Source organism: Macaca thibetana, chromosome X (assembly GCF_024542745.1).
Source record: "Macaca thibetana thibetana isolate TM-01 chromosome X, ASM2454274v1, whole genome shotgun sequence".
NCBI lineage: Eukaryota > Metazoa > Chordata > Mammalia > Primates > Cercopithecidae > Macaca > Macaca thibetana.
In genome coordinates this window covers 21,345,044-21,370,446 of record NC_065598.1, presented here as the reverse complement: position 1 = coordinate 21,370,446, position 25,403 = coordinate 21,345,044, and the positions used below count along the sequence as shown (strand labels likewise).

Genomic DNA, 25,403 nt, shown 5'->3' with positions numbered 1-25,403 from the left:
ATGCTGAGACAAAAAAGCTGGGTTTGATAATTTTAATTCAAGTATACTTTTGTGGATCTCTAGGTAGTGGAAGTAAAACACAAAAGATTTTCTAAATTTGAACACTTTTCAAGTCCAAGAAAAGACAGGACCAAAGGATCACAGCTACTTGGCAGGCTGATAGGCAGCTTTATCTTAATTTTTTTAGAGACAGGGTCTCACTCTGTTGCCCAGACTGGAGTTCAGTGGTATGATAATGGCTCATGGCAGCCTTGACCTCCTGGGCTTAAGAGATCCTCCCACCTCAGCCTCCTGAGTAGCTGGGACCACAGGTGCACACACCATCACACCTGGCTATTTTTTTTTAGTAGAGATGGGGTTTCACTATGTTGCCCAGGCTAGTCTCGAACTCTTGGGTTCAAAAGATCCTCCTGCTTCAGCCTCCCAAAGTGCTGGAATGACAGGTGTGAGCCACCGCACCCAGCCTGATAGGCAGCTTTATAGCTTTTCTCAAATATTATGACAGAAGAACTGAAGCTAGTTTCTGAACAACTCAGTTGTCCAGCCTTGGGCTTTGGGTGAGAACCATTGTTTTTATTCTAGTTTTCTTAGCTACAGAGTCAGGCAGCAGCAAAACGCTGGATACAGTTAGCTCTATGGTCCTCAGCACTGAGTACACATTAGAATCACCTGGACTTGCTGAGTGCCACTTGCTATCCGTTAATTCTTGGAGGTTGGCAGGATAGGCCTGGGAATGGGTATGTTCCACAGAATCTTCAGGTGATCTTTATGTGTGTCTTGGTCTGAGAAGGACTGAGAAGGTGTTTCTCAGAGTGTCCTTTGATGAACTAGACTGAAATCTTTCTTGCTTGGAAAAGTATTTCTTTGGTTGAATGGTGCTGAGATGAAAGTATCCAACGGTGGAAAACAGCCAAGCAGTCTTGGAAAGTTCATGCAGCATACATGTGTATTTATTTATAGGGTGAACCAGTGGTGAGCCATAGCCTTTATTTGGGATAGACATGGGAAAGAGATACTAAGTTCAGGACTGCCAATATGAGTCCAAACAATAGCCGTATTAAGCCTAGAAGGGGCTGAGGATACTCTAGCTCCCACTAATAAATGTGCTGCCTTGTCAGGGTTGTGGCTTGTGTCTACCCAGCAATATGTAGAGTCATATTCTCACAGGTTAGGGGACCATCAATGTCACTTAGTCCAACCGAGACCCAGCCTAATGCAGCAATCTCTCTATACTCACTGCTTTCCAGATATGTACTCTACCCTGGAGAACCATGTGGGTTTAACTATGAACTCAGCAATTTTTAACCCTTATCTAATTCATCTCCCTCTAAAAACTGCCAGGGCCACTATTCCCTTCAGATAATCCCACTTGTACCCTTTCGGAATAACTCATTATAGGGAGAACCCAAGTAAGTCCCCATTCCATTGGAGGTTTTTTTTTTTTTTTTTTTTTTTTTTTTTTTTAACAAGTTCAGTCTCTGCATGTATAAACATAAGTGGGTTATGTTTGTGGTATGACATGCTAAGGACTAATCACTGGGTGCTGAACAGTTGCACTGTAAACTTTGGTTCAAGGTCAGCCAGCTGTGTTGGCCCACTCCCACAAAGCTGAATCCATAAGTTCTCAGGATGCCAGCTCTCTAGAGTCTGGCTACTTATCTTTCTTCCCCATTTCATAAATGCCCAAAGCAATATGGTCCTACCCTGTAGCCAGGATCCAGTTTTTGACATGTCACACTAAACACGAACTTTTCATGATTTCCATCAATTTGCCTATTCCTTGACACATAAAATACAAGAGCTGAGCTTGAGCTAAGGCAGCGTATTAGTTATCTTTGGCTGTGTAACAAATTATTCAAAACTTAAAAGAACAATAAATATTATCTCACAGTTTCTGTGGATCAGGAATTTAGAGTGGCTTAGCTGGGTGGTTCTAGACTAGGGTCCCTCATGAGGTTGTAGTGAGATGTTGACTAAGATTGAAGGATCTACTTCCAGGATGGCTCACTCACATCACTGGCTAATTGGTAATGACTGCTATCAGGAGGAGGCCTTGGTGCCTTCCCATGTGGACCCACCCATTGGGCCTGCTTGAATGCCCTCACAACATGGCAGTCAACTCTCCCTGGAGTGAATAATCCAAGAAAAAGCAGGGCAGAAGCAGCAAAGTCTTTTATGGCCTAGCCTTGGAATTCATACTTTGCCATTTTTGTAACATGCTACTGATTACTCAAGTCAGCCCTATTCTGTGTTGAAGGGGACGACACAAGGATGTGAATACCAGGAGGCAAGAATCACTGGGAACCATCTTGAAGGCTGCCTACCATAGCCACCTACCCCCCTTGTTTTTTAGATGATAAAACTGAGGTCCAAAGAAGTGAGATTCTCAAAGTTACATAGCTGTGACATTTCAGTATTTGCTTTTCTTTCACCCCTCCTGAGCCTTACCACCCAGAATTTCTTATATTTAAAACACCAAACGTTGTTTATCTTTGGGGAGATTAGGAAGATTATTTCCAAATGTGAAGCCAGTTTCTCTGATGCTTCTAAAGAGAAAGCCCTTATAAATCAGACAGTACACAAGCACAGTGCATAGTGTGAGCACTGAGGAAAGTCTTTTCTTCATGTCCTTGAGTCATTAGTGGGGAGGGGCTCCAAAAGGAGGGAGAGGAAGGCAGAACCTCTACAGGGAGGCAAACCCAGAAGTGAACTAAAAATCCATTGTTTGAGTGATACATCTTAGCTTTTGCACACTGTTCCCTCTCCTCAGCTTGCTCCCATATGCAACGGTTTTCCTGCTCTCTCTTTTGCTTGCTTGCTTTTCTTTCCCTCCCTCCCTCCCTCCCTTCCTTCTTCTCTCTCTCTCTCTCTCTCTCTCTCTCTCTCTCTCTCTCATATCTTTGTCTTTGTCTTTATCTTGTCCCTGTCTTGTCTTGTTTGTCTTGTCTCTTTTCTTTTCTTTTTGAGATGGAGTCTTTATTTCCCAGGCTGGAGAGCAGTGACACAACCTCTGCTCACTGCAACCACCCCCTCCCAGGTTCAAGCGAGTCTCGTGCCTCAGTCTCCAGAGGAGCTGGGATTACAGGCATGTGCCACCACACCCAGCTAATTTTTGTATTTTTAGTAGAGATGGGGTTTCACCATGTTGGCCAGGCTGGTCTCGAACTCCTGGCCTCAGGTGATCTGCCTGCCTTGGATCCCAAAGTGCTGGGATTACAGGCGTGAGCCACTGTGCCCGGCCTGTCTTTTGATTTCTGAGGATCAAAACCAGAACAACAAGAAAAAAGCAGAGGATATTATGAACAATCCAACCAATGGGAGGGAAATCTCTCCTCAGGAGTTGGAGTTCCATTAATCTCAGATGAAAGTGAATGAATCCCAAGTAACTTCCTAGGAGAAGCACAGAATTTTTTTCTGTGAAAACGTATGTTTCTGAAAACACAAACACACACACTCAGGCCAACATACACACATGTTTTAAAGCACAAACCTCAAAATTGTGCTAAATATTATCAAGTTCCTTTTCAGGATCCTCTTTGAAATAGCCATCTTCTATGAAATGAAACAAAAAGAAAGCAACCTCTTGTATATTCTCTATCCTTTTTCAATCAGTTCAAAAACGACAAGGCTTGTCATGTCTGATCAGCTTAACTAGTCAGGAAATGACAACTTTCTCCCCGCCTGACCTATTTTGTCTAATGGGGCCCACTCCTCTGCCCTCTGACAAGCTACCTTCTCTCCTGAGTTCCATTTATAGCAGGGCTTTATTAATGGTTAAATCGTTAGGAATGGAACTGTCTCCCTCACAAGGCTTATTTCCCCTGTTCAATAAATTAAGCCAAGGGATCTGAGAGACTGCCCATTTCTGCTTTATTTAAGCTCAAATTCCTCACAGCCCACAAAATACTGCAAATTGCCAGAAGAGAGCTCAGTATGAGTTCCCACTGCTTGCCCAACAGTATGTGGTCACTTGCAGGTTGTCTTGGATTTACTGCTCAAAGTAATGTTTGTGTAACCTGTGGGAATTTTCCTCAGCCCTCGATGGAAGTTTGAGATCTGGAACTGAAATGCTTCAGTGAGGAGCCCCTGAGCCTTTGCTAATGGACAAGGGACTCCCTTCTCAATCCTCAGGCATGAGCCATTGGACAAGTGCTGTGATCTTCTCATATGTTTGACCCCTCTCTTCACCTTGAAATAAGGTTTGCAAATTTCATTCATCCACTGTATATTCTTGTTGCTGTCACACAGGTGACCTCGCTGAACAATTGGAGCATTAATGGCCCACAGCTGTCAAAGTGACCCGTGCACTTCAGTACTCAAAGCCTTTTCTCACTTGTTTTCAGTTGCCAGAGCCCTGCAGTCAGCGGATCTTTAAAAAAATACAAAACCAAACCCCACAAAATGGATCGGGTCACTGCCTCGCTGCACGTCCTTCAGCAGCGCCCCATGACCCTTCTGGCCTGTGTTAACTGTCTCAGACTTGGCAGGCTTTTTTCATCTTACATTTCTGCCTGCGCAGGACATTCCTCGCTCCAACCCTAGTGAACTTCTCCCAGCTGATGGAGGTTCCATGCTGATTCCAGGCCTTTACACATGCTCAGAATGTTATTTTTTTATCTTTATTCCCTCCTGTACTCATTATCTGGCTAACTCCTACCCATCATTCAAGTCTCAGTAAAATACTATTTTTTAAAAACTTTTCTGTTGCCTCCTAAACTGGATAAAGCATCCATGGCTCCCTGTGTTTGTCCCAGGATAGCAGCACCCATCACAATGGAGGACTGGATTGCCATTATTTATTCTCTCTGATTTTCCTTCTAGATCTTAAGTTCCATGAAGGGGGTAACTTGTCTGACTTGTCCACTAGTGTATCCACAGTGCCTAATACTTCTTCTAGCATATAATGTAGCCCAAATAAAACTAGGAATTCTGCTTTCCACTTTTAAGACCATTTAAGCATATTTAAGCACAGAATTGTGTCCAAAAGAAACATACATTGATTTCTAAAAATGGCCCCTGTATTAGTCTGTTCTCACACAGATAATAAAGACATATTTGAGACTGGGTAATTTATAAAGGAAAGAGGTTTAATTGACTCACAGTTCAGCATGGCTGGGATGGCCTCAGGAAACTCAATTATGGTGGAAGGGCAAGCAAACACATCCTTCTTCACATGATGCAGGAAGGAGATGTGTCGAACAGAAAGGGGAAAAGTCCCTTATAAAACTATCAGATCTCGTGAGAACTCACTGTCATGAGAACAGCATGAGGATAACCATTCCCATGATTAAATTACTTCCCACCGGGTCCCTCCCACGACATGTGGGGATTATGGGAACTACAATTCAAGATGAGATTTAGGTGGGGACACAGCTAAACCATATCAGCCTCCAGAAGGAATGTAAATCTTCACCTGAGAAAGATTTACATTGTAATCAGGTACAGGGTACACTCCTTTGGTGATGGTTACACTAAAAGCACAGACTTCACTTCTATGCAATGTATCCATGTGACAAAATTGCATTTGTACTCCTTAAATTTAAACAAATAAAAGAAAAAAAGAAAAAAAAAAGATTTACATTGTAAAACACATAGTAAAACTACCTAAAAATATTCTCATTGGCCCAAGATTCCCTCATCCTAGAGACGTTTTACCTCAAATCTCTTCTTTGTTTCCAAGAAATCGTATTTTCCACTGAGTCCCCAAGCCCTTTTTCTATGTAATTTAGACTCAGTTCACTTTTTTCAGTTCCCTCTCTACACATTTAGATCTCCCCAACCATCAGCACCACAAAGAGCTTGAAGCCAAGATGACAAAGATTGAATCTTGTTTGGAAGATAGAAAAGGAGGAAGGGATGTTTTAATTTATAAGCTCTTTGTGGACCTTTGTCCTTGAATAATAGTAATAGTATATGTTGACTATGTCAGACGCACTCTGCTAAATGCTTTACCATGTTATCCTCCCAACCACCCTGTGAATTTGACACTACTATTTCTCTATCCTTTGAAACACTGGGGTTCACGTTGTTGCGTAAGTTGCCCAAGGTAGCATAGGTGGAAAGCTGGAAAGCTGGGTTTGAAGGCAGAGTGGGCTGTGAAAATGTCTCCACAGTAGGCACTCAGGAAACATTTGTTGACTGCAGAGACAGGGTCCCACTTGGGAACCAGCCTGGAGACTGGCAAGGCAAAGGGTGTAAAAGCAATTTCTCTGATGAATTTATTGGAAACACATGTCAAAGCTTTATTTCAAAGTTGCTTAAAGCGGCTTCAAAAATCCAGTTCTAAAACTTGGAATAGGAAAACATGTGGTTAGATAACACTGTGAGACGAGGTACAAGTGATCAGTAAACTCTGTTACAAGGTGACTTTAGTGAGGCAGGTATATCAGATCTCCCAGAAGGGGCTCTTAATCTTATTGAAGTTGATTAGAAAATTACTAATATGTTTTATCAGCAATGCTTCCCAGAAGGGACCACTTAACACACCAGTGCACAAAGCTCTGTTCTAGCTCAGGTTTGAGATCATTTTCTTTCTTTTCTTTTCTTTTTTTTAATTTTTACTCCAGTTTTATTTTCCAAAACAAACTGACAATAACAAAAAAGACCTGAAGCAAATATAAAAATAAGCCAACATATTCTGTTTTGGGACAGTGGATTTTTTTTTTTTATTATTATACTTTAAGTTCTAGGGTACACGTGCACAACATGCAGGTTTGTTACATATGTATACTTGTGCCATGTTGGCGTGCTGCACCCTTCAACTCGTCAGCACCCATCAACTTGTCATTTACATCAGGTATAACTCCCAGGCAATCCCTCCCCCCTCCCCCCTCCCCATGATAGGCCCCGGTGTATGATGTTCCCCTTCCAGAGTCCAAGAGATCATTTTCTTTCATCAGAAACAGCTGTCTCTAAACTGGCATTTTTTTTTTTTTTTTTTTTTTTTTTTTTTTTCCACCTCAGCACTATTGACAATTGGGCCAGACAACTCTGTCACTGGGGCCGTTCTGGGCATGCTAGGATAGTTAGCTGCATCCCTGGCCTCTACTCACCAAATGCCAATAGTACCCTCCCCTTCCTGATTGTGATAACAAAAAATGTCTTCACATGGTGCCAAATGCTCACCACGGGGTGGGGGGCAAAAATCATTCTCTCTCTCTATTGAAAACTACTGGTCTAGAACCTTCATTTTCAAGTGGTCCATGGACCAATAGCAACAGCATTCCCTGGGTAGTTACTAGATATGTGTGGTCTCAGGCCTCTCCCCAGACCTCCTGAGTAAGAATCTGCAGTTTAACAGGATCCCCAGGGATTCATATGGATGTTGAAGACTGAGAAGCCCTTCTAGGCTTTGGTTCTCAATCTTGTCTGCATATCAGAGCACCTGGGAGCTTTACAAATTACTGATCGCACTTCCAGAGACTCTGATGTAATTGGTTTGGGGCAGCCTGGGCTTTGGGATGGTGAAAAAAACTCCCTCCAGGAGATTTAATGTGCGGCCATGTTTGAACTCCCATTCCAGGTGGTTTAAACCCCCATCAGCACACGCACGTGTGCATGTACATACATACACACACACACACACACACAGAGCAGAGTGAGTCACAACAGCCTATAAACAAGATCTCAAATCTCCAAATCAATTATGCTTTCTTCCTTTCCATAAACATCCTTCTTTATTTGGCCTCATCTCTTTTAAGATTATAAAATTAAGTCATCTGATGATAGCTTCAAAAGGTAAGATTTGGATATAAGTAGCTTTTAAAATAATGGTTGGAATGATTTAGAGGAAAAAACGAAGGCATTGATTTAAACTTCCCCGGGTAGCTTTTAAAACAAGAGCCATCAAAATCATCCCTCAAATTCTTGATAATTAAAAAAAAGGTACTTGAAAAAAAAAAAACAACCAAACATTAAATAGCAAACTCTATCAAGAAAATTGTTTTGCATGAAATATATAATTATAGAAAGAGCCCGTGTAAATTGGAAAGCAAAATGGTAACACCTTAATAGACAAAGGAAATGAACTCACAATTCACAAAAGTGGATGTATAATTAGTAGAGAAGCCTAAGAAAATGTGCAGCTTCAGTAGAAATCAATGGAGTGCTCAAGAAAACAGTTACTGATTTTCCTTTAAGTAAATCCACAAAGATGAATAGGAAAGTGATCGTGAAAAAGACATATGCACATTCTCAAAAAATATTGAGTATCTTCTGTATAGCAGGCACACAGTAGTATAAATGATGAGGGTTGGGGGGGTTAATAAAAGGAGAAATTCCCAGTCATTGTGGATTTATATCTCTTCCAATCCAGTCGTGTCTTGATGGAAGTCCATTCTAAACAAAATGTTCACATGGAAAAGGTTGTGTTCATTTATGGTAGCAAAATTGATTAAGAACCTAAGTGTCCAATAATAGGATTCCAATTAAGCAAACTCTGGTGCAGCCACCTGATGAAATGCTATGAATACTATTTGTGATATAATGAATGATAAATAATTTATACAGTATAAAACTGGAAAAATGCTTCAGTGATTGAGTGAATTTTGAAAATGATACAATGGTATGGTCCCCACACCCAACACACACACTATATATTTGTATATTTAAAGTTCCAAGGAGCCCTTAAACTAAGAAGGTTGTTTATCTTTGCTTAATCCAGTGTTTCTCAATCTATCTGATGATTGATGGTTTCCTTTTTCTCCCTCTTTTCCTCTCCCTTTCTTTTCAAAGGAAAACTTGTTTTATCATCTCTTGAAACTAGTATTTCTCAAATGAACAAAACCTCATGGATTTGCTGGCATATACAGTAGTATTTAAGAGCTATGTAAAAATAAAGGCCTTACATGGGTATATACATGGTAAAAAATTTATCAAGTTCACTTAAGATTTGAGCATTTTACTCTATATAAAGTATTTTTAGAAACACTGCTAGATTCTGAGAAGGCAAGAAATATTTTTAAGTGAAATTTTGGTGTTCATTAGAACAAATGCATGAATATTTGTTAAGTCAACGTTTTGGTACACTACAGATACATTTCTGTGTATCAGTTGTTAATGTGTGCCTCTAATGTACTGTCAATATGTACAGATTACTTATTGATATGGTTTGGTTGTGTCCCTACCCAAATCTTGAATTGTAGCTCCCATAATTTCCATGTGTCACGGGAGGGACCCAGTGGGAGGTAATCGAATCATGGGGGTGGGTCTTTCCCATGCTGTTCTTGTGATAGTGAATAAGTCTCATGAGATCTGATGGTTTGATAAAGGGGAGTTCCCCTGCACATGCTCTCTCTTGCATGCTTGATACCACGTAAGACATGACTTTGCTCCTCCTTTGCCTTCCACCATGATCATGAGGCCTTCCCAGCCACGTGGAACTGTGAGTCCATTAAACCACTTTTTCTTTATAAATTACACAGTCTTGAGTATGCCTTTATTAGCAGTGTGAGAACAGACTAATACATGTATGCTAATTTTTACAAGTTTTTCAAAAGAATTTGGTGTAGCAGAAAGAGCTCCAAAACTCATCCTGGATCAGCCAATAGCTAGCTGTGTGATCCTGGACAAGTGACTCAACCCCTCTGGATCTCAATTTCCTAATTTCTAAAATGAGGAGCAATACCAAAACTCTAGTTCCATTTGTCTTTGAAAAAGTTTTACTATTTTAAAAGATTATAAAGCCTTATAGTTACATCTTTGCCTAATAATACATCAAAGGCCATCTTTTTATCTGACTACTGAGTCTTTGGACCACTCATTACCATCACTGTGACTGTGAAAACAATCAATCAGCTTTAAGGTGATCTCTATGACAATGTGCTTTCCAGGAATGCATTATGGGAAGAAGGCAGGGAGGCCTACATTTGTTTCACATGCTCTGTTAGTTAAATGTCAAAAAAATTAGTTTTCCGTTTGGTTGCTCCAGAACCCCTGGCTGCCACAGATCATTGCTGGACAGTTGTAGGAGGATTCTTGGTACTTCTGATATAATCACCATTGTCTCTAGGCCTTGAATGCCAAGGCATAAACAATATAGAAAGATTTTGTCATCTTTAGAAAAGCTGAGAACCTCTTGGTTAAGACAGCAGTCTCCTTGACTTATTTATCACTTTGTCTACTTCTAGATGTTATTGAACTCTGCCTTGGTAGGGAAATCTTGGGTCAATATTTCTCCAATGAAGTCAGTAGCCCCTTTGAGACAGGGAGGACTATGTTCTGATGGATGAAGAGAAATTTCCCACAAAATCTGGAGCTGCCTATGGTGACTGGTCTTTGATGATGCCCCTTTCTCCACCAAGATCTTACCAAACAAATGTTGTATCTCAGTTGCCAGCCCCTAACTCTGAGTTGATATCCAATATAACAAACTCTCAATACAATAGGATTAATAAAAAATATTTTAATGAGATTCAACCTGGATATGCAATTTGCCTTTTCTTTATGGTCACTTGAATTCTCCAGGTCCTGCACTTAACACTACTTTAATCTGGATTTCAGGTGCAGGATTTGACCAAGGCAAATATTCTGGTCTTTGTGCCTTCCTCTTCTTCCCTGTTTTTATATAGTTATTGTTAGAAGCATTTCAATTTTCACTTTAACCACCAAAGGCTTTATGAGTTGCAAAGGCAACTTTGGTGGATGTTTCACAATTTAGGAAAAAATGTTCCTAATTTTTACTTAGAGTTTTGTTTCTCTGACTTTACGAGTACCTGTTTGGGACAAAAGAAAGAGTTTGGGTTTGGAGTTGTTTGGGTGCAATTCCAGGCTGAGTGCCTCTCTGACCTTGGGTGTGTGTTGTTCCTTACAAGCCTTAGTTGTAGCTTGCACCACCTTCCTTAGGGTGTGGTCCTGATGAGTACAAGGGACAATATGTGTGAATGTGCTCTGTAAACTCTAGAAGACTTTACAAATGCTAGGTGTTTGTCTTATTTCTGATGCACTCTAAGGAACTCCAGAGCTTTAACCAGTTTGCTCTGGGTGCATGGTTGGCCATTGCATATGGAACCAGACCATGAGGCACTGCCTTCTCTCAAGTACTTTTGAGTGTCACTGTGTTTATGGCTCTATGATTTAGCACCATGTAGGAGGAAGTAATCATTGCACTGCCCCCGAGTGTGTGGTTAAAGGACCAAGTGCAGACAACTGTTGAGTGGACTCCATTTCCCACATGATGTATGTGGGGCCACGGCGACTATGAGTAACACAGCTATAAATGGGTCACAGCAAGGCGTAAACATCACATGTTCCTCAGTCTGGACTTACGGTGACACAAGGGAGATATTTGGTGTATCATCCCCACACCAGCCAAGATGTACCCTTCCCAAATGTAAACTAGAGGTTGTGCTTCCATGCCATTTTTGGTCTGGGTACAAAAGGTATGTGGGGTAGCTACAGAAGGACTTTTTCAGCTAGTTGCTGTACCTTCCCCATCATTCTCACGAATGTCTCCTACAGGAGAACAGGGCACAGGAGAATAGCTGACAACTGTTGTCTAGGCAGCAAAGCAGCGTGGCCCTGGAGACAGCCCAATACACTTGCATTCCAACACCCTGACAAACAAGAGTGCTTTACAGTGTGGGCAATTTTAGCTCTGGATCCCTTCCCATTGTTTCTCATTTCTAAATTCGAGCCCTGATGCAGAGCAGGGAGCTCAGGTCTCTAGATTCCCGAATTTTTGTATTCTGGTATCATGCCAGCATCCCGAGCACACGCTGAGTCCCACAAAGCCAAGGATGGAGATTCTTGCCCTCTGGGGACTTTGGACTCTGGGATGGACTATATCTGACCTTATCCATCATTGCCGTCCTGTTTCCAGGCTTGTTGGGCCCTCTTGAATTATACTGGGACCCGGGAGTGGGGGAAGCTGAGGGACAGGGTGATCTGCAGGAGGACACCTGCAATGGCTCCTGCTTCATCTGTCACCTCATGCCTGGCTCCTTCTGCAAGGAAGAATCAGGTTTATTTTGTAGGCTGAATAAGGTAGCTGTGTAGTCAGTTGGTGGAGTGCCTGGCACATAGTAGGTGCTCAAAACTGGCACTGCCACCATCAGCTGTTTCTCCACTCCCACGTGAGCACAGGCTGATAGCATTGGCCCAGCTTCCCCATCTTCACAGTTTTTTTTCAGGTCTCCCTTGGCTCTCAACTGCAGTAAGTAAAGAGGAAGAGCAAAGTTCCCCTGGGGCTAATGTTATATTAAGAATTCCATGCATTTATTTTTCTAAATATAGTCGTCTCACAGTAGTCATGGTGGTCTGGGAAAACTGGATCAAGATTTCTCTATTTTTAAAAAAATGCTTACTTTCATAGCTTTTGGGGCACAAGTGGTTTTTTTGTAACATAGATGAGTTGTATAGTGATGAATTTTGAGATTTTAGTGTACCCATCACCTGAGTAGTGTCCATGTACCTAATATGCTGTTTTTGTCCCTATCTCCCCTCCCACCCTTCCCCTTCTGAGGCTCTAAAGTTCATTATATCACTCTGTATGCCTTTGCATACTCATAGTTTAGCTTCACTTATGAGAACATACAATTTTTTGTTTTCCACTCCTATGTTACTTCACTTAGAATAATGCCTCCAGCTCCATCCAAGTTGCTGCAAAAGACATTATTTCATTCCTTTTTATGGATGAGTAATCTTTCATGGGGTATATATACCACATTTTCTTTATCCACTCATTAGTTCTCTATGTTTACAAAACTGTCTCAAAGTCAGAGAGGGCTATAAGCTGAACCCAGTCGTGAAGGATATCTTACGGCTCTCCAATGCAAATGGCTCATTCTATGTTTCTCAGTATAGCCATAATTTCACCTATGTATCTGGGACAGATAAAGGATTATCAGAGTCCATGTCAAGCCTGCCATATAAATGGTACCTATTTCTGGGTTGCAGATGGTGCTTCTCAGTCTGGACACATCTTGGAGAGAAATCACACCTCATAAAACATGCTTCAGTGACAATTTCCTATGGATCATCACCCATTCCATGCTGCTCAGAGAAGCCCAAGGAATACCTTGGCTTCAAGGGAAGCTTGTCATGGGCCTCTTACTTAGCCAGAGAGACTGGCCATATGTCATCCAGCACAGTGACCATAGCAGTAAAGTGGCTAGAGCATACCCTGGCCATCATGGGGCCAGAGCTGGAACCTAGGGCAGAACTGGCAGCATAGCAGAAACATAGCACATCAATCCAACACTCCTGGATTTCTGCATCTATGGGTCTTCACTCATTACTGCTGCCTCACATTGAAGAATGTGGGTTTGGCTACAACTGCAACTCCAGTTCTTTTCCTATTTTCATTTCTCCAGTAGTCCAACTCATCAATCACTGGACCCCTGCTATGTGTCAGGTGCCATGATAGGCAATGGGATGTAAAAATGAATAGAACATATTTATATCCTTAAAAGATCCCAGCCTAGTGGCAGGGCAGCTATAGTGGGAGACATGAGAGGAGTGAGATGATGCATATAAGCAAATAATCACAATTCAGCATGTTATATGGAGAGTCAGGGGGAGGTGGGATTTTAGTCAAAAGTTATAACCAAAGAGGGAGAGGCCCAAAGGCTCTTGTCATTACAGGAGCAAAACGTGGTCTAGTGAACTCAGAGTATAGGGTACCTAAGAGAGAATGACCAGAGATGAGCCTGGATCCTGGTACCCCAGGATGAAGCTGTGAAATTGCTAGTCACTTAGAAACCATGGGCTGGGAAGGAGGTGGTGTCTTACCTCCACTTAGTGACTGGCATGGACTGAAAATTGATAATTTCTTAAAAAAATTAGTAAACAACCTAAATGTCCATTGGTAGATGTATGAATAAAGAAAATGTGATACACACACACTGGAATTTTTATCCTGGAATAAGAAGGAAACTCTGCAATATGTGACAACATGGATAAACTCTGAGGACAGTATGCAAAGTAAAATAAGTCAGTAACACAAGGACAAATATTGCATGATTCCACTTATATGAGGTGGCTAAAATAGTTAAACACGTAGAATCAAAGAGTGAAGTGGTGGTTACCAGGGGGGTAGGGGGAAATGGGGCGTTACTAATCAACAGGCATAAAGTTTCAGTCAAGCAAGATGAGTAAGCTCTAGAGATCTGCTGTACAACATTGTACTTATGGTCGACAATAATGTATTATACACTTAAAAATGTATTAAGAGAGTAAATCTCATATTGTGTTCTTTTGATAATAAGATAAGATGCTGGGGAAATACAAGAACCTATGCTGACTGCTGTTGATAGCATTTTCAGTTTTGCAATCATTAATAACTTCCTACTTTTTCCTCTGGTTCACAAACCATCCATACCCTGTTAGTGGAGTAGAAACAGCTCCAAAGTCAGGACACCTCTGTTAAAATCACAGTTTTTCTATCTACCAGCTATGAGACTTTGAGCTACCTACTTTGATTTTTGAACCTCTATGTATTTCATCTCAACAGTGAGTACAACACAACCTGCATCACAGCAATGCTAGAAATGTTCAATAACACTATGGGCTTTGTGATCTCTAAAGAAATATACAAGAAAGGGAAGCTTTCTTAGACAGATCTCTGCTGTAGACTTCTTCGGGCTCAATGGCCAGAACTGGGTCCCATGGCTCCCCCTAGCTGTAAGAGAGACTGAGAAATAGAGTGTAGTATTTCGCTCACCAGCCTTTGTAGTAGAGAAAAACAAGGATTATGGAGGGTGCCAAACCAGAGTTTCTGCCCCACCAGGGGGAAGATCCTTGTTTATGGAGTTTTCTTTCTCCAGCCATTGGCAATAAAAAAAGGTGAGCATTCTATTTTTAAGAAAAGATTCAGCTCATTCACATAAGTAAAACGCACAAGGAATGACACCAAAGACTAATGGAAAACAAATGTGTAAATAGTGTTCAAGAATCCCTGCATTACAAGAGCTTTGAAAAGAAGTGGCACCATATCAGTTAGCTATTGCTGCATACCAAACCACCCCCCAAATTCAATGTTTAAAACAAGATAATTTCTTATTCTAACTCATGTGTTTTGGCCTCAGCTGATACAGGTTGGACTCAGCTGATCTTGGCTGGACTCACTGATGTGTCTGCAGGTCATCTGGGGGCTCTGTTCTACATGGGGCCTGGTTAGGGTGCTTTAGCAGGGGTGGTTCTGCTCCACATATTTCTTGTCCTTCTTCTGGGATCAGAAGGCTAACCTGGGCATACCCTTGTTATGGCAGCAGCAGAAATACAAGAGTAAGCAAAACCATGTGATACCTCTTGAGGCATAGGCTCAAAACTGGTACACCATCATTTCTGCCTCATTCTGTTGGCCAAAGCAAGATGTGTGGCCAAACTCAGGCATGAGGAATTATACCCCACCCACAGTGGTAGAAAACTACAAAGTTACATGGCAGTAGGGAGAGGTGAAGAACTGGAGCCATAAATGCAAATTTACCTCAGGCACCAGTGGTCTTACAAGCCATAATCATAAGACTAACATTATACTCTAATCCTTCAGGAGAAGCTATCCTAATTTAGTTTAGAATTACTTAAATCACTAGAGCCAAAGTTGATGGCCACAGCATCTACCCATAGTTCATTTACATTCATGGAATTGAGAGATGAAGTTTTCAAGTGAAAATGGGGTCTTCAATTTTGACTTGTTCCTATCATATTGGTTTATAACCTGGAGGACATTATGCTAAGTCAAATAAGCCAGACACAGACAAATATGGCATGATCTTACTTATATGTGGAATCTAAAAACATTGAACTCATAGAGGCAGAGAGTCAAATGGTGGTTGCCAGGGGCTTGAGGGGTGGTGTGAATGGGGAGATGATGGTTAAAGAATACAGAGAATTTCAGATACATAAGGTGAATATATTCTGGAGATCTCGTATTAGTCCATTCTCACGCTGCTATGAAGAAATGCCTGAGACTGGGTAATTTATAAAGGAAAGAGTTTTAATTGACTCACAATTCTGCAGGGCTGGGGAGGCCTCAGGAAATTTACAATCATGGCAGAAGGGGAAGCAAACACGTCCTTCTTTACGTGGCAGCAGAAAAGAGAAGTGCAGAGCAAAATGGGGGAAAGCCATTATAAAACCATCAGATCTCATGAGAACTCACTTGCTATCATGAGAATAGTATGGGGGGAACCACCCCCATGATTAAATTATCTCCATCTGGTCCCACCCTTGACATGTGGGGATTATTACAATTCAAGATGAGATTTTGGGTGGGGACACAGCCAAACCATATCAGATCTGTTGTACAGCATCATGACTATAGTTAATAATGTATCCTTTAAAATTGCTAAGAGATCTTAAATGTCCTCCCCACAAAAATAAGTATGTGAGGTGATGGATATGCTAATTATGGTAACTTAAACATTTTACAATGTATGTGTGCATATATCAAAACATTGCATTGTACACTGTAAATATATACCATCTTCATTTGTCAATTATGCCTTAATGACACTGGACGGGAAAAACTCACGGTTCCTTTGGTTTTTCTTTTGCAGGCTTGATGTGAAGAATTAAAGAGGAGGAAGATGGATTCAATAGCTCACTAAAATTTTATATATTTGTATGACTATTACAAACCTCCTGAACGCCTGAGACTCTAGCAGAAATGGCCTGTTTGTACATTTATATCTCTTCCTTCTAGTTGGCTGTATTTCTTACTTTATCTTCATTTTTGGCATCTCACAGAACAAATTAGCCCATAAATTCAACACCTGGAGGGTGTGGTTTTGAGGAGGGATATGATTTTATGCAGAGTGATATGGCAATGTGTCTAATGATTTTGATGAAAAGTTTCCCAAGCTACTTCCTAGAGTATTTTGGTCAATATTTGGAATGCGTTTTAGTTCTTCACCTTTTAAATTATGTCACTAAACTTTTTATGAGTTCAAATAAATATTTGACTAAATGTAAAATGTGAATCTAGACTAAATTAATTTTTATATTTCAGATAGCTACATATTCCCTAACCTGGAGAGAAATGAGATATGAGTCAGCCCAATCCCATATTGCCTAAGTGAGGGCCTCTCATTCTGAATTGTTGAGTACCATGGGTAAAACCATGGCTGGCTGATCACTCATATGAAGTTAAATATCACTTGAGGAATTGGATATCATTGATATTCTTCCTCCAAGGATGAAGAGTTTTACAGTGAGTGCATTTTACATCTATAGAGGCTTAGAAACTCCCCTCACCCAGATGGAATAGAGTTCATTATAAGTTAGAAATTCCCCTCACCCAGATGGAATAGAGTTCATTATAAGGCACAATAAAGTAAAGCTGAGCAAACAGAACAAGAGAGGAGAAGAGCCGTCCAAAGATGAAACATGTCTCCTGCTGCTATAATGGAGAGTCTCTATGTCAACTGAATCAATGTCCAACACTATCATAGACCAAAAAGAATCACCTGTGCTCCTCTAGAGTCTTATGATCTTCTGAAAGGCTTGGGCAACTTCACAGTGTGAAGATTTGAGGGACCAGGTTATCAAGAGCACACTGTTTGAAAAGCAAGCATGTCACCTACCTGGTATGCAGAGACCTCAACGTCGTTTCTCAGGCTGAATGACTTTGATCCTTGCTTCAGAGTCAACCATTGTAAAAAATCAGATGTACTTTGAAATATCCCAAGTGTAAATTACTCTCCCACTTTTCTGTTTCATAGAGCTCAGCTTCGAAAAGCAGGGCTATCATTGCCTACACATGTGACTGGCCACAGAGTCAGCAGTGCCTGATGAGTTTAAGTTTTCCCAAAAAGGTGCCTGTCTGGTCATAGGTCCCATGTGTTTCACCAGACTGTGATTTATCTGGTCATCTATATCTAATATATACATATGGCAGGGGGAATATCAATCAGAACAAAATATGCCAGCCTAATAATCTGTCAGCAGATGAGGTAAACAGGTTCTGAATAGGTGCTAGGTTGCCTCAGACTGTCTCACTCTATACTGATTAGAGTAGTTGGGTAGGGTTACCAAATTTACCTCAGTGTTCACTTTGTTTTAATGTAAATTATCTATGTTCAGTTTCAAAATTAAGTTCTGGTATAAAGTTATAAAAATTGTCTTCATATTTTAATGTCTTCCAAGGCAAATTTGCAGCACAATACATACCAAAGTCATTAGACAAATTCAATGGATTTTTTGAATTTTAAATTTAATATGTATTGTATTTTGTTAAGGCTCAAATTCACTATAGAGGAAAAGACAGTCTTTGCTTTCGATGAAGTTATAATTTTCAAACTTCACACATTCCATGCTAAATGGCTCTTTAAAAACCCATATGTCTCATGGAAACAGCCTTATTTATCTTATAGGTTTATAAACAACCAATCATGCAACTTTTCCATGAAGGAGAAGCAAACTACAAAGAGATGAAGGTTCGTTAGGAGGGAAACAACTCTGGTGTGAATAAGCATAAGGTACCATACCCAGTTGTTAGTGTGCACATTGTAAATGGTATGATAATCATACTCTACTATAAGGAGAGTGTCTTTGAGTACAATACAACTTTCACTCCACCCACATTTCCTGGATGCCTACTATGTGTCAGTCTATATGCTAAGTGCTGGGGGAACACAAAGCATGTTCGTCCAGAAAATCACCTTGCTTTAAAAAAAAAACACAACAAAAAACCATACCTCTCTGTTCCCCCTCCCCCATGTATGGGATTTTCCTATATTGTGCTTGAGGCATGAGTGAAAGAAGGCCCTGCTGGGTCCAGGACCTGTGGGACACTTGGAAAGCTTCTCTGTTTGGAGCAGAAGCCATTAGGAACACATAAGCCTCTCCAGAATTATCTCAAGCACTCATTTTGTATGATCTTTACATTTCAACAGTGCAGACTGAAAGGTAATTAGCTTTGTTTCCAAGGTTACTTACTGAATAGCTGAATGACACAGTAGTTTTCTAAGTTACGCCCAGGGCATGGGAGGTGATAATTATCCAAATGAATCCCTCATTTTTAACTAGTGCAGTTAGAGGATTTACAAAAAGCCTCCCATTATGATCAGGCCCATGTAAGGAACACTACTAATTTTAATGTGCCATCCTGTGAAATCCCCTCTCCTACATTCTTGAGCTGACCTAGAATTAGGGTTCCCCCTTTGGCGATGAGAACAGGGCTTATTTGGATTCCACGACTATGGGTTGATCAATTAAAATTAGTTCCCTTTGAGGGCCTCTGGCATTATCCCATTGCTTTGCAATCTAGCTTGAAATAGAAACTGCATTTAACTTGATAATTGATGCTCTCTTGGGATTTTAACCTGATGCTGAATGTATGCATCTGTGGCCCATCGCTAGTTCTTTGCCTCACATACCATTAATTACATTTCTGTGCTTCTCCAAAGGAGGATATATTACCATAATGTTCATATGCAATCATGTATTCATTCAGCAAGCCATACAAAGAGCACTCACGAAGACAGGAAGCAACCCACCAGGATGTTGCCAGACTAAGAAAATCCTTAGCGGTCATGTATTGAGTTCATTTTTTTCTCTACGCAAATAACCAAACTTGTTTAGATCTTACACTGAAGGCAAATCACACTGTCAAAAAATATATATATATGCCGATTATTAAAAGAGGGGATTCAGCCGTAAAATAAGATTGCAGCCTTAACAACATCATCACCTTTGTGTTCTTCCGAGAAAGAAAAACAACCTCAATTAAGCAATCATTTTCAGACTGTGGAATGCACTTGGCCTCACATCCTTCACCCCTGTGCTTGTTTATTAAAGGAGGAAATCAATCCCTTAACATTTGACTTCTTAGCAAAACAATTCAGTGACACCACCAACTAGGATAAACCACGCTATCAAATAACAAGGCTCTTTTTTATGACCAGCTCTTTCCCTGGCTCAGTGAGGATATATTACAATGCAGATTCTAGAGGGAAGGAGGCTTTCCCCTTGGGCTTCAAATGTCTGCAGATTAGCTGCAAAGCCAAAGCAGGTCTGCACTCTCAAATTGAATTTTTCAAATCTGATTGTTTGTTGGGAGGGCCATGGTTAGAGGAGGTGGGCCCACAGGTTTTATTCCAGTGTGGGGGTAGCTCATGGTCTCTAGACATACAGAATGGGGGTCTAGACTTCTCTGGAAACTATTCCTGCTGCTTAATATTGTTCACACATCAATGGTGCACTAGAAAAGACAGTATCCTGGAGGAATTTCTTTTCTGAAGTATTCGGAACACACCAACATCCAATCCACCCACGCAAGCCATGCTGCTTTATGGCTGATGGCAAGGTTTAGGAAAAACAAAAACAAAAACAAAAAACAGGGAAGGCTTTGTTCTTGATTTATGATTTTATTTTGCTTTGTTTCATACTGTGTCTTCTGGTCCTGACAACACACAGATTCTTGATCTCAGGCAATCCTTACCCTCCTCACTCTGATGGAGGTGAGTTTTCCTGCATTCAATGGGAGAAGAGGAGCATCAGAAGAAGCCAAAGGACACATCTCAACTTGTAGAAGGCCAGACACCCATGAGGGCATGGGATTTCTGCTTAGTATTGGAAATTAGGCCTTTGCTTAGCATTCTAAAATCATCTGGTGGATCCAACTTTATTATAATTTCCTTAAAATGGCATGTTGCATTTATTTAAATTTTCAGATGAGGAAACAGGAGATAGCATAGCTGCCTCCAGTGATATAATAATAGTGCATGGACCAAAACTCCTTATGTCTTTTTTTTTTTTTTTTTTTTTCCAGATGGAGTCTCACTCTGTCGCCCAGGCTCCCAGGTTGGAGTACAGTGGTGTGATCTCGGCTCACTGAAACCTCTGCCTCCCAGGTTCAAGTGATTCTTGTGCTTCAGCCTCCTGAGTAGCTGGGACTATAGGCACGCACCAGCACACCCAGCTAATTTTTGTATTTTTAGTAGAGACGAGGTTTCCCCACATTGGCCAGGTTGGTCTCAAACTCCTGACCTCAAGTGATCCACCCACTTTGACTTCCCAAAGTGCTGGGATTATAGGTGTCAGCCATCACGCCTGGCCAAGACTCTTTAAATCTTGAAAAAACAAACAAACACAAACTCCAAACTTTTCTTTTTCCCAAATTCTGAATTCATTGCTAGGCATCATGGTTGTGATCGTGATGGCCCAGGAGCGGGAGAGTGGGAGCTCTATTTGGAATCCGGACAAATCACACACATAGGGTAGGGAATTCAGAAGGAAGAATTAACCAGGAGAAATGACCCTTCAAGAGACACCATTGGACTTCAAACTCTGTAGTTAGATCCTGGTCTACTGCAAGAACCCCAACCAATACACCCAACATTTCAGTCCTACTTTGCTTATTGCTTATTTCCCCAGACTTTTATTGACATATTTTCTTTCCTAGCTTGGGAGGGGAGCCATCCCCTCTCTGTTGTGTGGCATTAATTTCCTCGGAGAGCATGCTTTCACTAGAGGATTTACCAATATCTGTCACCCTGGAATCATTGGTTCTATTTGGCCCTGCATATAAACAATAATATCTATTGCTGGCTAGAAAATAAACCGTGGGAACTGGAATGTTTTTCAACTTAACAATAACCCACAACACTTGGACCAACTATCTGGCATGTTTTTCAATGAGAGGTCATTGAGAACAGCACTGGCAATGGCCCGTTGTATCCCCCAGACCTTTCTTTTAGAGGCCAAACAGAAGCAATGATCTTTAACAGATACACCATTAGGTTAGGCAAGACCTACATCTGAAAGCTTTGTTGATTCAGACACTCAAGACACTCAGTAATTAAGTTATGGGCCAGTGAGCACATTATCTGCAATGAAACATGTCCTTGATCAGCAATTAGATGGGTAAACATGTGACCTCATTGTCTCCACCAAAGGATGATCATGTAACAGTCTCTGGTCCTCAAACATCATGGTTATTTGCCAACTTTTGATCCTGGTAAATAAGCTGAAATCACTTGCTATGGTCTGGAAATCAGATTTTTAGGACAACAGACTCTTCCTCGGGAGGCCTGATGCATTCTGTCTGATTACAGATGTACTGGGAACTTTACAGATGCCCAAATACGAGGTGGATGGGTCATAGGGAGGTGGGAGCTGTGAAGAATGACTCAGGGGCAGTCTGGTGTCACAAGACTTTACCAAAACAAAGACATGTAAAAGACCATCTGTTTATTAAGCTTCAGAGCTTGCTTGCTGCATAAGACATAGTAAAGAGGAAGACATGTAGGAGGGCTAGGGGGAAAAAAAGGGAGGAAGAGAAACAGAATGAGAGAAAGGGAGAAGGGAGAGTGATTTACTCCTAGAGCCCTTTGGTGGGTCACCGAAGGTTTTGTGGCTTCTTTGCAGTCTAGCTGAGCAGAGGAAACCTATCTGCTTCATGCACAATCGAACACTCATCATCTATTTTCTTCTGATGTGTAAGGAGTATGGCAGGAACTTCCAAGTACAGCAAGGATTAGAAGAGAATCTGGCTTGGGGTGACCCGAGACATCTAAATGTCACATAGTCTTGATGCACATGTGACCTGGAACTGCCCTGGGATGACTCGGGCCCCAGCCCTTCCTTAATCCCCATTTGCTCTCCTTCCTCCAGTGACATTAGCATAGCCACAGCCCTCCCACCTGCTTGCAGCTTCTTATGGGCCAGAGCTTGGTCTCTCGCTCAGACTGATCTACATTTTAACCTTGGCTGCCATATTAGAAAGAGCAATAATCACTTTAAATGGCTGCATATGTTTTCAAAACTAAACCCACAGCAAAATCAATAGGCCATGAGCCCTGATCCAGCACACGGCCATGTGCCATTGGAGGAAAGGATACTACGCTTTCCTTTGCCCAGACACTTCCAAAATAGTCTACTGGAGTTTTGATAAGCATTTTTGAGGGCTACATTGAGGACTATACTTGATGAGTATATGGAGGACTATTTTATATTAAAAAAAGACCAACAATGATTTAAAAATTAATCCATACTATATAGTGATTGAAGTCATGATTTAAATCATTTTGACTTAATTTCAGTATCTTCCATAATCCAGATTTCTCTATCTAAATCAGAAGTTACGATTCAGGCCAAAGTCCAGTGTAGTTAGCACACCAATAAGCTTTTCTTTTCTTTTTGGCTTCTGTCTTAGTTTGCTTTCCCCAGCACCAGACTCTGAGATGAGGGTTCAAGTGAAGGTAGCTTGTTTAGGCAGGAAAGGAAACACCAGTAGGGAACTGGGGAGGTGAGATGAAGCAGGGAAGGCAACTGGAGGGAGGGGCTGTGAAGTCAGATATGACTATGGGTAACAGGCTTAATCTCACCAGGGAAGCTCTGGGAGTCTGAACAGAACATACACCCCAGAGTGATCTCAGCTGAGGAGTGAGGGAGCTGAGGTACTTGTGTACCAACTCTCATCCTTCTTTTATTGAGGACTACCTGCAACACAGGGCAGGCAAAGTGTGCTTTGTGGGACACGGAAAGCCGTTAACAAGGAATGCAGTGGTTGGCAGTTTGGAAGCTGGGTCGTGTGCACTGAAACGTAGTAGCCAGGAGGATATGGGTGAAGTACAGGGCCCATTACAACTTCTACGTATAAATGGCAAAATAAAATACTTATTGTAGCAGATCACAGTACACATTTTCTACTGAAGATGTCACTTGCTAAGCATATGTCATTATTTTAATTCAGGGAGTGAATCAACGTGAATTATTCCTGGTATTTTCCCACTAAAAATTGGTGAGGGGTCTAATACCTGATGGATAGGGAAGTGGCATACTTGTTTTTGCCTAGCAGAGCTCCCATTTTGGAAACAGTATTGATGATGAAAATAATTTAAAAAATAGAAATTTGAAAGAACATCCTATGTCATATAATTCCACAAATATCTCTCCCCTCCTGCATATTTTCCAAACTACATTTTCATCATAATGATGTAGAGATAAAGCCAAGGAAGCATATATTTATCTATCCATGTATCTATATTCACCTAATATCTTTCTGTATAATAACATTACATGGTTGTATTACTAGCTCTTTCACATACTATTAACATATAAGATTACCATTATTACAAAGGCTTGTTTTTATTTTAAAAAATAGATGTGTCCCTAAGAAAACAGTTGATCAGATCCAAATGTCCCTTTGAAAAAGCGGCATGTTTTAATCTATTAGGATTTTTTGAAGGCTTCAATAAAATATCCTTATGGTTAAATCCCACAGTTCAAAAGCATACCAGACTTTCCCTCACTCTTATTTGTGCAAGTCATTACAAAACTGTACACGATTTGGGACTTAAGTATTAGTTCAATGAGAAAGCATCCTTGAATAAATTGATGAAAAGAGCAAAAGAGAAAGAGGACTTGAACAGAACATGTAATCAATATCAATGATTTGGTCGCCTGCTAGGCTCTGCAGTGATAAGGGCAAATGAGGTAATGGCATCGAGAGAGAATTAGGAAATGAAACTATCAGCAATGGAAATGTGGTTGAATAGATTGTCATATGATGTCCTGGGAAGCCCTGGGCTTGAAGGGCAGCGAGCAAGTCTTTCCAGTTGAGCAGCTTCCATACCATGGTGGTTTGGAGGTGATGGGGACATAGAAAAGGTAGAAGGCAGTTTCACCACTGTAAAATGTAAAAATATCTTAAAAGTGGCAGAAAGATCTAGGTGTCTCACAGTATGCATTCTCGCCTTCTTCCTCAGTAATAAAACCCCTGAATTTTAACTGACTTCTTACCAAAAGGAACAACTAAACAGAAAGCCAATTCTCACACTCTACTCCCACCTCTAGAGTCAGATCAGCATGTTCTGGGGGCCAATCACCAAGTCTCCACAGAAGAAGAAGGCTTACATGCCAAAATTATTGCAGGTTGGTGATTTACAATCTATAAAAATCTGGGAAATATATGTGGAAATGGATTCTGAGGTGCTAGACCAAAAATGAAAAAAACCTACAACTCTATATTGGGATGAATTAATCAATATGGGTCCACTTACCAGATATTCTTGATCCAGTAGGCTAACTTGAGGCTGAAAGTAGTTCTAATAGTTTACTTGGTTGCTTGGCTAAAACCTGGAGTCAGTTGTGGCTTATTATAAATAAAGTTGAGATGCAAGAAATTCATTTGCAATAACTCTAAAGACTTACGAACATAGTAATGTTTGAGTTGATTCATTTCCACATTTACACTGATAATGTTAGTTGAGAACCCCCAAAAGACAATTCCTTCCCTCATGGCCTTGAGAAATTAATTGGTGAGGGGAGTGCCTCTCCTCTGTCAACCAGAATTACTGACAGGAGATAATATGTAGAAACAGGCTTCATGATGTTAATGTGTTATGAGTATCTTGACATGATGGAGACCAGCAGGCAGTACTTAATTCCAGAAGCAAGATGATCATGGTTCCTAGACTGAAAATTAGAAGAGTCTAAGCCACAGGGATCTGTGGCAGTAA

At 40.9% G+C, this 25,403-nt stretch overlaps 2 protein-coding genes across 2 annotated transcripts in view; one reads left to right on the top strand and one right to left on the bottom strand.

The window, feature by feature from the left end:
* Positions 1–16,919, top strand: part of SMPX (small muscle protein X-linked) — a 52,643-nt gene extending 35,724 nt beyond the window's left edge. The window contains exon 5 of the mRNA XM_050775129.1: positions 16,497–16,919. The gene's annotated coding sequence lies outside the window, so the exon portion shown is untranslated. The remainder of the gene's footprint in view (positions 1–16,496) is intronic.
* Positions 1–25,403, bottom strand: part of SMS (spermine synthase) — an 863,947-nt gene that overhangs the window by 286,016 nt on the left and 552,528 nt on the right. The window lies entirely within an intron of this gene.